The sequence below is a fragment of the Macrobrachium nipponense genome, chromosome 3 (genome assembly GCF_015104395.2).
Source record: "Macrobrachium nipponense isolate FS-2020 chromosome 3, ASM1510439v2, whole genome shotgun sequence".
NCBI lineage: Eukaryota > Metazoa > Arthropoda > Malacostraca > Decapoda > Palaemonidae > Macrobrachium > Macrobrachium nipponense.
In genome coordinates, this window is record NC_087202.1 from 45,364,843 (window position 1) to 45,376,395 (window position 11,553).

General features: G+C 41.0%; 1 protein-coding gene across 4 annotated transcripts in view; it reads right to left on the minus strand.

The window, feature by feature from the left end:
* Window positions 1-11,553, minus strand: part of LOC135221728 (myosin-11-like) — a 247,313-nt gene that overhangs the window by 36,295 nt on the left and 199,465 nt on the right. The gene's annotated exons all lie outside the window — the stretch shown is intronic.

Below are 11,553 nucleotides of genomic sequence, written 5' to 3' on the forward strand. Positions count from 1 at the left end.
CGTCGTATATCAAAACAGTTGTATCTCAAAGCATTTTTTCCCATTTAAAATAATGTAATATGTATTAATCCGTTCTAGCGCTATGAAACCACACCTAAACACGCTAAATTACTATAATATACACAATTATACACAAATAAACGAGTAATAACACACACAATAAAAAAAAGAAAGGAATTTTACTTATCACAACGAAAGATGACGTGAGGCCAGCAGGGGGAGGAGGTAGGGAAAGGTGGCAGGGAACGATTTGCTCTCTTTTTATTTACGTATGTACACTAATAACTAATAATAACACAAATGAAATAACATTGCTAAACTAATTTTTATTTATATTCTTTAATCAGTTCGTAGTTTAGAAATAATGGTGATGCCTTTGGAAGGTTTTTATAGCTTCCTTCTGCTTGATGATTGTGGATATTGTAGAAGGATTTCGACCATACTCGTTTGCCAAATCGACGATACGAACGCCATGTTCATGCTTTGCTATAATTTCATGTTTTGCTTCCATCGAAATCATTTTCTTAGGTTTTTTCTTATCACCTGCTTTGTCTTTAGCTTTGGGACACATGGTTAATAATAAAATAGACAAAATAACACGAAAAATAGGCACAAATACAACAAACTAAACAACGACGTGTTAACGATGAAGCACCAACAAACAGACTGAACGCCATTTATTGGTTGCCTATACAACTATCACATCGAAAAATCATATCTCAAATATTTCGTTGTATATCAAAGCATATATTTTCGCAAATTTTCTGTTGTATCTCAAAACATTCGTATATTAGGGCAATCGTATGTCAAGGTTCCAGTGTATATATATATATTATTTATATAATATATATATATATATATATATATGGGGATACAATCAACAATGAAGTAAAATCCTCTTGTAGTTTAAAAATATATATTCTTTACAGGATTAAAGCTTTCGACCATCAACTGTGGTCTTGTTCACTAAAATTTTAGTGAACAAGACCACAGTTGATGGTCGAAAAGCTTTAATCCTGTAAAGAATACTATATTTTAAACTACAAGAGGATTTTACTTCATTGTGGATTGTATCCCCATTTACTTAAGAGCTACGACATAGTACCTGGCTTATGCCATATATATATATATATATATATATATATATATATATATATATATATATATATATATATATATATATATATATATATATATATATATAATGTGATATATATATATATATATATCTATATAATATATATATATATATATATATATATATATATATATATATATATATATATATATATATATATATATATATATATAATATATATATATATGTGTGTATGTATGTAAATAGACATAAATATATATATATATATATATATATATATATATATATATATATATATATATATATATATATATATATATATATATATATAATGTATGTATATATACATATATATATATATATATATATATATATATATATATATATATATATATATATATATGACGAGAAGGAAAAATCTATTTCTGGGTGATTGGCTCGTGTCGCCCTATGAAAGTATCCTTAATATCATTCTTTCTAGGTAAAATTAGCCTAAAATTACCAGAGAAAAAACAAAATTAAGAAAATGTCAGTAAAACTGACTCGCTCACTCTTAAAAAGAAGTGTCGGTATGATATAGGGGCGAGTGTGGAACACTACCACGAGACAAACACCAATTAGAACTTCCCTATCAGAATCCCTCCAAGAGAGAGCTGATACCAACGGGCGATGCAGCCTCTACTACTACTACTAGAGGACGCCACGGACAGCAGCGCCCCTAGCGGTCATCCTTAATTAAAACAATAAATACATCTTGTCCTGCAAGGGGGGGAAAACAAACCATAAAAAGGGGGGGTTTCATAGGGCGACACGAGCCAATCACCCAGAAATAGATTTTTCCTTCGTCAAAATCCCTTTTCTGGGCTCAGCTCGTGTCGGCCTATGAAAGAGTACCAGAGAAACAGACAAGATGGAAAAGGAAACAATGAAAAACAGTTTAAAATGATGGATATAATATAAGTAAATCAATTACAGCATACAAATTAAGCACTTAAACTAACTTATTATAACAGTAAAAAAATAATAGAATGTTAGTAAACTTAAAGTACTTAAATGGTAAATAAATAAAATTACAGAGATGCATGTAAAATGAGGCAAATTTGGGATTTACTTAACTAGAATATAAAATTAAAATTATATACATACATGTGTCCTACCCTAGCATAAAAATAAGGGTAGGTACACTGAAATCCATCATTAATACAATTATTCCAAAATATATACAAACACATTGTGACTGAAGTTCATCATAAACACAAAATGGTGAATATACAAACATATTGTGTCCTACCCTAGCATAAAAATAAGGGTAGGTACACTGAAGTACATATCAGTACAAAAGTGGGTGTCCCTAGCAAAAAAATAAGGGACAATCCACTATATGATACAACGGCTAAGGCTATGATGTTGAGTAGCCTGACGATAGGTTGAGGCATGTTGGTTGAAGTAGGTAGAAAGGAGACCTGGATCAATACTACAACTACTAAACAGTATCAGGGAAACTATGTTTCCCGCTGCTACGGCTGAAAACTTTAAAGATTCCAAGGACTTTAAATAATGCGTTTAAAGACTGTCGGGGATTTCCATCCAGTATACTTTCTAAGATCCTCAAAGTTCATATGTTGGAAATAATTAATGAGGTGGCTACTCCCCTGATATCATGTGCTTTTGGGAATGACTCAGGGTTGGCTGTTTAATGAAGTAAAGGATTTGCTGTCTAATGCTTTAACTGATAAAGTACCACCTTTTTCTCTCATAAAGAGAGCACCTGAGGATCTAGAAGAAGTACGAGATAGAAAGGCTCTAAGAGTTGATACTGGGCAGAGAGAAGGATCCTGTGGAAGTGGGATAACCTTCCAAGGAGCCCACCTTGCAAGAGGATCTTCATTTTTGGCTAAAAGCTACGATCCGGAGCAAGTAGAACTTCTCCTGATGGGAGGAATTCCACATGACCCGCATCCCTGGATAGAGCCGACAGTTCTGAAATTCTAGCTCCCGAGGCTAGGCTTAATAAGAATAATGTCTTCCTCAGGAGCATTATGAATGTACAAGATGAGTTGTCAGTATCTGAAGCTAGTTTGAGGACATCATTTAAGAACCATGAAACTGTAGTAGGCCTCTGAGAAGGTCTAAGTCTAGCACAGGCTTTAGGGATAGATGTGAAATAAGATTCAGTCAAATCTATCTGAAAACCTACTTGAAAGATTTTCTTCAAAGCCGATTTGTGAGTGGTAATCGTGCTAGCTGCTAAACCTTTTTCAAACAAGGATCTGAAAAAGGATATAGCAAATTAACTGTCATGGTTGTAGTGTTCGATTCTCTCAAGAAAGATGCTAATTTTTTAACAGCTGAGTCATATTGTCTAATGGTTGACTCTCTCTTATCTGATTCTAGGAAGAGAATATTCTGTGGATCAATGTCAGCATCTTTATTAGCCGCAAACTTCATGAAGTCCATAAAGTTAGGGTCTGAAGAGTTCTTGAGGAAGCGAACACAGTCCTCATTTGTACTGATTGTGACAGTTTGGGATTGGGGATCCGTTGAGGTCGGAGACCCAATTCCAAAAGAAGAGGATACCAGTTGCTCTTGGGCCAGTCCGGTGCAATCAGAGCTACTATCCCTTTGAAAGACCTTAGTTTGTCTAGGACTTTCAAGAGAAGATTCACTGGAGGAAAATATAAATCCTCCTCCACTGATTCCAATCTAACGACAGGGCGTCCGTGGCATAAGCCAGAGGGTCCAGGTTAAGGGGCCACATAGCAAGGGAGCTTGTGGTTCGCTTGTGAGGCGAAGAGATCCACTGGAGACCTGGGACTCTCCGGCTTACCCACTGGAATGACCCGACGTCCAGAGACCACTCTGATTCCAGAGGAACTGACCGGGACAGGGCAGTCTTTGCTATCACATTTCTTACTCCTGCCAGCCAGGTGAGTGGCAGACAGATGCCATTTGTGTTTGTTTGCTAATGCAAAGATGGCTATCATGACATGGTTCACATGCTTGGATTTGGACCCTCCTCTGTTGATGCAATGAACTACCACTGCACTGTCCAAAACTAGCCTTAGATGAGACTTCTTCGGGGGAAGCAGTCTCTTAGAGTAAGAAATACTGCCATTGCTTCCAACACGTTTATGTGGAGCTGGCGAAATTGAACTGACCAAGTCCCCTGAACCTGTTTGAACTGAGAGTATCCCCCCACCCGGACAGGGAAGCATCCGTGAATGGTTAACACTGGGAGGGGATATTGAATGGGGTACCATTCTTGGATTAAGGTTCCACAACCTTCTTTACTTTTGACCAAGGCCGTAGTTGGTTGCGGAGGATCTGTGGAATTACTGACAACTTGTCTCGATATTTGGAGTTTGCTCTTGACCGCAAATTCGATTTATATCTTTCAGCCTTGCTTTCAGAAGGATATCTGTTACCAGAAGCAAACTGAAGAGACCCTAGGATTCTCTCTGGTTTTTTTCTTCTTGACGTCTGTTTGCATTTGAGGAATTGCCTGACAGATTTGCTATTTCCTTCCGTTTGGCCACTGGAATTGATAGATTGTGGGAAGACAAATCCCATTGGATTCCTAGCCACTGAAAATGAGATTCCGGAATAAGTCTGGATTTCGTTTTGTTTATCTGGAACCCCAGATGTTCCAGAAAGTGAACTACCTTTTTGGTAGCTTCGAGACATTCCTCGACTGTTGGTGCCCAGATCAACCAATCGTCGAGATATGCCGCTACCATGATTCCCTGAGCTCTTAATTGTTGAACAACCACTTCCGCTATCTTTGTGAATACCCTGGGGGCTACATTCAGACCGAAGGGCATCACTTTGAATGAGAATGTTTGATTTCCTAGCCTGAATCCTAGGAAATGGGGCGGAAGTGCCTCGCTATAGGGATATGATAGTATGCGTCTGTAAGATCGATGGAGCATGTGACGGCTCCACGCGGAGGAAGTAGGGTCCTTACTTGCGAGAGGGTAAGCATCTTGAACTTGTCGCAGCGAATGAAAGAGTTTAGCTTTGACAAGTCTAAGATTACCCTTCTTTTTGTTGAGCCTTTCTTTGGCACGCTGAATAAGCGCCCTTGAAATTTAGATGTTTTGACTCTCGCAATAGCTCCTTTCTGAAGGAGTTCTTCCGCGTAATCTATCAATTCCTTTGACGGTACCTGATGAAATGATTTGATTGGAGGGGGATCTTTGATCCAACCAGCCTAATCCTTTGGACACTATGCTCTGTGCCCAATTGCTGAACCCCCACCTGTGGCGGAAGAGGAACAGCCTCCCTCCTACCTGGGGAGCCTCATTGCTGATGGGCGGGTTGGCCACCACGCCCTCCTCTGAACTGTCTACTCCTCGTGCCCCTTCCTGCGCCACGCTGACGAAAGTACCCTCTCGCCCTACCTCTCGGTTGAGAGTAGCCTTGAGCCTCATAAGCAGGGTTAAAGGCCGGCGAGATAGCGTAGGAAGTGGATGGTTGAGATTGCTGGGGCACCAGGAGGAAAGGTTGGTTCTGTTTAGATGTGGAAGGTTGTCCCTGTTGGGTAACTGGGACTGCCTGCACAAATTGCTGCTGATGTTGGAGTTTTTTATAAGGCTGGAACCTCTACCAGCTTCTTTGGTTTCTTGCCAGCAGTGGGAACGGATTCTGTTTTCCTCTTAGAGGAAATACCCCACCTAGCTCTAAGGTATGGTTGAGTCTTAGCAGCTTCGTGGTGGACCTCGTTCACTGCGGACTCTGGGAAGAGATCCGCTCCCACATGCTTGCAGCCAAGAGTCTATTAGGCTCATGCCTGATTGTGCACTCTTGTTTTAGGACATGCTTCCGGCAGTTCCTCCTAGCCTGAAGAAGTCAAAAGCGTCCGACAGAACCGTCTGAAACTGAGATTTCGCTAGAATCTTGAACAGCGGTTCCGAAGCGTAGGAAAGAGCAGCCATTTCTGTAACGATGAGAGAATTGAGGGACCTGCCAAACCTAGTTCGCGCATCGAACTCTGCCTGGATTAGGGAATCCGGCAGCCTAGGTAATTTCTCACCGAACTGGTCCATGGCGCAGTCCGGCTTGAGTTTACCCAGCGTGAATGTAGCTGGCAGGTTTTCCCACAATTCTCCGAAGGCGGGGAAGAGTGGAGAAGTAGACTCCGACTCCCTCAACTGTGGAATGGGCTCATCCTTGAGGACTGCCTGAAGAGCCTTCTCCACCAATTTCGTGGCGAACGGAAGAGAGACCTCCTCTTCCGTCGCGAAAATAGTGAAGGGACTCTTGTAGGCCTGGAGTCTAGTGTTAGTACACTCCCAGTCCTCAAGGCAGTGAACCCATTCCCGCTGGGCGTGATCTCTACTGTAAAGAACTGACTCCTTCGAGATTTTGTCTTCTCTCGTGAGAGCCGTTGGCGTCAGCCTAGCATACCCGATGAAAGGCTGCGTCAGACCCGGAGGGTAGAACTCGAAGTCCTCAATCCTTCGAGTACCAAACTCCGGGATAGAAATCATTCCGGCCTTAAATGGAGCGTAGGCAGCTACTCTCCATGGGTTCTCCATAGAGAAAGCTGGCAAGGAGTCATAAGGTGGAAGTTGAAGAATCCCCGTGCTAGATGCAGGGGAGACTGGGGGAGGAGCCTGAGCTAGCCCAGCCACTCGGTCCTCATTCTCTCTCATTCTATTAGAGAGGTCCTGGATTGACTGTCCAGTTTGAGACAGACTGTTCGATAATTGCGCGAACATCTGCTCGAAACGCGTTCCCAATGCGGAGATTTGGGAACCTACTAGCACCCCCACCTGTTCCATCACTCCTGGTGAGACAGTGGAGGGAACGCAGGTGCTGGTGCTTGCTACCCCTGCCGGCATAGCCGGAGAGGAGGCAGCGGAGGCGGGAGAAGGCAGTGACTCGGTGGTAGCGCGAGCCTTCTCCTTCGAAGCCTTGCTTCTGGAACTCTTCGACTGGGAAGAGCCCGGCTTTGCCTTCACCGCATCGGCATAGGAAGTCGACGACTTCCTAACCGAAGAAGACGAAGACGACTTCCTAGAAGTCGACTTAGACAAGGTCTTCGGTTCTCTCTTTCCCTTCTCCTTAGGAGGTACAGAGAGAGCGGGAGGGCGAATAGGGATCTCGGATCCCACAAAGCCTTGGAAAGAAGCGGAAGAAGAGGGGACAGGAGAAGATCCAGGAGCGCCCAAGGAAAGACCTTGAGCGCTTGACAAACCTACCTCAACCAACAAATCCTCGCTAACTACCGCCAATTGGCTTCAAGGTTCACCGCCATCGGCTTTCAAGGTTCAGGTCATCCAGGCAGCGACGTCCGGAACCGACTCCTGTGAGGCTACGACCCCAAACGATTGCTGGAGGTCTTGCTGGATGGAGGCTATCAGTGGGGCAGCGGACAAGGGGTCGACGTAACCCGTCGACTTGCCCGCTGGGAAGATCTGGATGGCCAGCTTCCTATCCAAAATGTAGGGCTGGCCCTTGGCGGCGTTTTTTCCAAAGCCGCCCACCCACGCTTTCAGGGTGGCGAGGGCAACTTCCCTCACACCGCTAGCCTGAAAGAAAGGTGAGATTAGCTGCCAATTGTGGAACGGGGTTAACAAACTTACGACTAGAAGTTGTTAGTAAAATCATAAGTAAGCCTTTAATGGACTTACCCCATCTCCCAGCTGACCGACCACGGGGTGCCAGACAATCGTCTCGTTGAACGACGTGGCACACGGGGCGTGAGACCTGCACTCGTCATGTCCACAGGGGTCGTAGAGCGTGGCGTTACAGGCCGGGACCTGGCAGTTGGTAGCCTGTAAGTGAAAAAGTACATGAGTACCAAGTAAACACTTACAGCCTAACATATGCTCCGCTGGTGCCGGAGCGATAAAGTTAGATAAAACCAGAGCCCCGCCAAAATACGTGTGGTAACCAGGTTGGAAGATAGGCTATGGCTCCGCCAATGGCGGAAGCACAAGAATCAACCAACTAGGAGTGGTGGTAATGGAAACCACGACGGAAAATGGCGGGGATGGTTGAAAAAAATAAATATAATAACACACAATTCATTGTAAAATATTTTATAATTAGGGCTATATCCTTTGAAAATAAAACAACAAAAACAAAAAAACTTCTCTCCGCCCGTCTACTAGAAGAGTGCGTAGGTAAGGGTAAGCTCCCTTCCGATAGCGGGGGAGAGATATAAGGATATAGTAGGCAAGCAACCGACCACTCATAGTGCCCACCCTGCCCGCTAGCGGAGCCAATAACCTATAACCAAAGGTGCCCCGGCTGCGACGGAAGGCTCCTTACGTATCGTGAGGTGGCTGAGCAACTGGGGAGGGGGGGAGGAAGGTCCCGGCGAAACACGGCGGGAGCGAGAAAAGGGGGGGAGGGATGGCCTACTCCTCCCCGCCTCACCCAACTACCCGCATGGAGACCCGGTACCTCATAGTGGTCGCCCTATACCCCCCGTTGGGGGAACCCCCTGGTCACCTCCGAGAGTGTGAGAGAAGGCGATGAGGTTGTCATAACAACGAAGGGGTCCCCCAGCTCCTCCCTATATCAGAGAGGGAGGGAAGGGGCAGGGTAAGGTGCTATGGAACACGTGACCGCAAGTGGCCTAGGCCGCGAGCAACACAACCGTGGTAGGGCCACGTGAACCAAGCTGTACCAATACATGGAACAAGCACCTAGGCTAGCCTAACACCCTAAATAATAATAAAAATACATCGAAAGGTGGAAGAGACACTTTTAGTAAAAAGAGAAAGAAGCCAGGAGGAGGCAGACTGTTCCAAGAAACAGGAGCCTACTCGGAGCCAGCGATAGCCGATGTAGAGCAAGAGCCGGGATGCTGGGCCGGAAATAATAATAATAATAGCCCTAAATACCAAGCTAAGAGAATGGTAGGAGGGCTGAACTAGCTAAAACTCGATGTAAAACAATGAATGTGATAAAGTAAGCCCATAAAGTATAAGAAGTCCAGTATGGAGGACCGGGAATTCTTACGAGGCGGCATGGCCGCCACGAGACAACCGGGGAACCGTATATGACCTATAAGAGGAAAATACTGGTACCCGGAAGATAAAAATACGGTAAAATGTTACTTATGAGTTACTTAACTTAGCCGTGGCAATTGCTGAGCGTTTCCATCGTAGATAGTACGAATAAATCCAAGAAAACACGAGCACAAGAAAATGGCGACTTGTCGCTGGTGCTACGGAAAAATTAAGGATGACCGATAGGGCGCTGCTGTCCGTGGCGTCCTCTAGTAGTAGTTAGTAGAGGCTGCATCGCCCGTTGGTATCAGCTCTCTCTTGGAGGGATTCTGATAGGGAAGTTCTAATTGGTGTCTCGTGGTAGTGTTCCACACTCGCCCCTATATCATACCGACATTCTTTTTAAGAGTGAGCGAGTCAGTTTTACTGACATTTTCTTAATTTTGTTTTTCTCTGGTAATTTTAGGCTAATTTTACCTAGAAAGAATGATATTAAGGATACTTTCATAGGCCGACACGAGCTGAGCCCAGAAATATATATAATGTATGTACTATATATATACATATATATATATATATATATATATGATATATATATATATATATATAATATCATATATATATATATATATATATATATATATATATATATATATATATATATATATATATATATATATATATATATATATATATATATATATATATATATGTATATATATATATGTATATATATATATGTATATATATATATATATATATATATATATATATATATATATATATATATATATATATATATATATATATATATATATTATATATATGTATATATATATATATATGTATATATATATATGTATATATATATATAATATATATATATAATCGGTTTTACGGCGGTCGTCAAAAATATTCATTAAAAAAAATAAGGCATTTTTAAAGGTATCTTTACGGCACAAATTTCAGTTAACAGCGCCGCTGGCGCCGTTGTCTAACGAGTCCATACATTTGTAGAAATGCCGTTCAGACCATAAAGGTTATGCAAATTATATTAACAAATTTTATGGAGAGTTATTACGTAGGTATTAGGGTAAAATATACGCCTCTGACGCTGTTCTATGCCGAAAATATCGAGTACATTAGTGCAAATTTAGCTATGGATGTGCGATTCATTGAAATGTTCATGCGTTTGTTTAAAATTGTGTTATTGAAAATGTATTACGTGAAAGGCATTTTTATTTGCCTGGTACAGAAATAAATTGATACAAAGGCAGCTTTGAAACTGCCCTTCACGTTATCAAATACGATATTTTTTCATTTTCTTTCTTGTAAGCGCCGCCTGCCGCTCTTCCGAAAATATCCGATTTAAAAAAAGTGCAAATTAGCGATCGATGTGTCAATTTTATAAATGTTTATGCTTTTATGTTTAAAATGTTATGAAAATGTATTACGAATAGGGTTATTTTTATTTCTGTGCAGAAATATAATAAACAGGCAGCGTTTGAACTCCCCTTCAAGTTATCAACTACGTTGTTTTTTTCAAGTTCGTTCTTGTATGCCGCCGTCTGCCACTCTTCCGAAAATATCGAGTTACATAGGTGCAAATTTAGCTATGGATGTGTCGATTCATAAATGTTTTCATGCTTTTGTTTAAAATGTGTATGAAAATGTATTACGTGGAAAGGCATTTTTATTTCTGTACAGAATATGATACAAAGGCAGCTTTTGAAACTGCCCTTCACTTTATCAAATACGATATTTTTTCATGTTCTTTCTTGTAAAGCCGCCGCCTGACGCTCTTCCGAAAATATCGATTTAAAAAAAAGAAGTGCAAATTAGCGATCGATGTGTCGATTTATAATGTTTATGCTTTTAATTTTATGTTTAAATGTGTATGAAAATGTATTTACGAATAGGGTATTTTTATTTTTGTGCAGACAATATGATAAACAGGCAGCTTTTGAAACTCCCCTTCAATTTATCAACTACGTTGTTTTTTTTTCAAGTTCGTTCTTGTATGCCGCCGTCTGCCGCTCTTCCAAAAATATAGAGATAAAAAGTGTGCAAATTTAGCGATCGATGTGTCGATTTTTCAAATGTTTATGCTTTATGTTTAAAAGTGTATGAAAATATATTACGTAAAGGTATTTTCATTTTTGTACAGAAATAAGATACAAATTAAGGCAGCCTTTGTAACTACGCTCCACGTTGTCAGGGGATGGTTTTTCATGTTCGTTCTTGTCCGCCAGTTCCGAAAAATGCATTGTGTTATTTTATTAATTATGCATCTTTTCCATAAATCCTTTAAAAAGTTATACATTATTTCACTGTATCCAAGAAATTGTATGTATTCTCATATTATTGTATTTTAAAATACTACGGCAAACTTAAGCGTATTCCGCGGAGTGGCCAATGTTGTGGTTTGAAATCAGCTGATGAATTCGAGTTGTTTCACCATAACGCAATTACTGAGCGAATGCTCTTGCT